Source organism: Acinonyx jubatus, chromosome E1, assembly GCF_027475565.1.
Source record: "Acinonyx jubatus isolate Ajub_Pintada_27869175 chromosome E1, VMU_Ajub_asm_v1.0, whole genome shotgun sequence".
NCBI classification, from domain to species: domain Eukaryota; kingdom Metazoa; phylum Chordata; class Mammalia; order Carnivora; family Felidae; genus Acinonyx; species Acinonyx jubatus.
In genome coordinates, this window is record NC_069397.1 from 59,757,940 (window position 1) to 59,760,412 (window position 2,473).

The window sequence follows — 2,473 nt, forward strand, 5'->3', positions numbered from 1 at the left end:
ACAAGGAGATCAGTGACAGTCTTCAAGTCCTAACCTCCACAATTCTAGAAAGCATAGTGGTGATTTGTGTGCAAAGATTTTAAATTTTAAAACTACCAAGTTCCTGAAATTCAATAAAATATTTTTACTAATTTTAATTGAATAGAGTATCATTGTCATTTTGATAAACTGAAACAAGTTTTTTTTTTTTTTTTTTTTTTTAACTTGTGCTCTGACCTGCCAAGGGCCTAGTGCACTGGAGCAAAGGCACCGAGGAGCTGCTGTGCTAGCCGTGGTGTGGGCTCTGCCGCCAGAGAGGGGTGTTCGCACGTGGAAGAGGCTCAGGGGGCACAGGTGGTGATAACGGAATCTCACTGATTTTATCGATGACAGTGCAGTTGTGAAACCTACTCTGAGGCTGTGGCTGTTGCCACCATTTCTTCTAAGGACCCGCCTTTCAGCCTAAGAATCAAGATCACTGCTGACAACTTGAGATCTACGCCCCCGTGGCAGCGCAAGCTCCACGCTCTGACACGGTGACCGTCCGGCTACCAGAAAGTCCCCAGTGGGGATCGCTGGTGTCCTGGAGCTTGCTAACTAACCCTGGCAACCGGGGAAGGTCGGCGCGGGGCCCTGTGGGAGCTCAAGGAAGCTGCGCTGCAGGGCTCACAGACAGAGCTCGTGGGGCGCTTCACTCTGACACAGAGAGACTAGTTCTCCTAACGAAAGGAAGCATTCACAATTGGCTTTAGATCTCCTGTCCATGTTGCATTAATAGATACCTTAAAACGCGTATGGCCTTAACTCCCCTTCTGTCAGACAACGTTACTCTGGTAACTCATTAGGTTCTCCTTCAAGTTAAACTTGTCCAAACAGGTGTCAAAGCAGCTATCCTAGAGGATAAGCTACCTTTATCCAAGAAACAGACATAGAAGAGAAGAGCCTCCAGATAAACGGGACAGTTCACTAACCAACAGGTCTTTCATGTAGCAGAAGCACTGCTAATTAGAGGTAGGCCCACATTTAGAGCCATGTTTAGTCGACAACGAAGACATCAGTGCCCATCGGGAGCCTACCTGCAGCCACATGAACATAAGTTCAGGCCTAAACGGCTGTAAGAACCACGGCGCACAGTGACTGACCCCGTAAGGCCACTGTCCAGCACACGCAGGTTTCCGTGGAATGCTGTGCTACAAGGACTCACCGCTTGTTGCTTCCTCCGTGTTGTTTACATCCGCCGCCACACAACAGATGTTAGCCAGGGTCTCAGGTGACCTCTGAGGAGATGGGTAATCCCGTGGGCATAAGCACACTTTGCCCTGTGCCTTCCCAGGGTTACAGCTGACATCCCTGAACAGAATGAAGCATTTTCCCAGTACTCTGAAAAGTAAATAGCAGCAGGCAGATTGGGACTGTGGGACTAAAACTGTAGAAGAACCAGTATGGTGATGATTTTCCCGTATTTTCCTCTCTCGTAACCCCCCGGGCAGCCTGAATACAGAACTGTACTTAGGAGCAAACACCACGGACCCGGGAGACACCTCCTCCCTCTCTACCCGGAGAGTGCTGGGAAGGGCCCGTGGACACCGGGGAGATCTGCCCGGACAGCCCTGGACACACTGAGGGCTCAGAGACGGGAGACTAGAAAAAGGGACACCTGTATACTCCAAAGAGGGTGTGGGGGGGGGGGGGTCCTTGTGAGATCTTTTTTCTCGCCACTTTGGCCCCAAGCTGGACCCAATCAGAGAGAGTACAACACCACAGGGAGGTAAAACCTAAAAATTTTTTAGCCAAAAACCAGGCAAAGGGGTATCTGGAAGATGGAAGTATAGAAGAGCTCCTCCCCCCTCCCATAGGATACCCTGAATTCACCCTAAGCTGTGCACACCCGGAGCTGTGGCGGCAGAGACTTCATTAACTGAGCTACCGTGTAGACTGGCCCTGGTGGTACACACAGATGTAGGCCCAGCTAGCACCGTGCGCTTGGAGAACAGCGGACTCGAACCAAGGCCCATCCAGGGGAGGAAAGCGTGTGTGGTCGGAACCTAGTCAGACTGTTTGCCTGCTTCCAAAAACAAAAACCGAAAAACCAAACATCCCAACATTTTCTAGAGGATTTTGATACTCAGAGTCAACATACAAAGAGCCAGGAAAGTCTAAAAGGAAAAGAAAGTCAACAGATGTCAACTTAAATGTGTTGGTGGAATGCTCAGAAAAAGATGTATTAGAGCCTTTTAAAACTCTCGTCATTATAACCATACTCCCATGAAAGAAGAGCAAATGCTGTCGAAATAAACCAGAAGTTACAAACTTTAAAGTGAAAATTTAGTGGATAAACATTTGGAAACAAACCAAGCCTTGGGGACTTGTGGGACAATATAAAAAGATCTGATGTGTGCATTAATGGATTCCCAGCAAAAAGAGAAAGACATTGGTGTAAAAATACTGTTTTTTACCAAAATGGTTGGAAGTATCCCCAATTTGGCAAAAGACA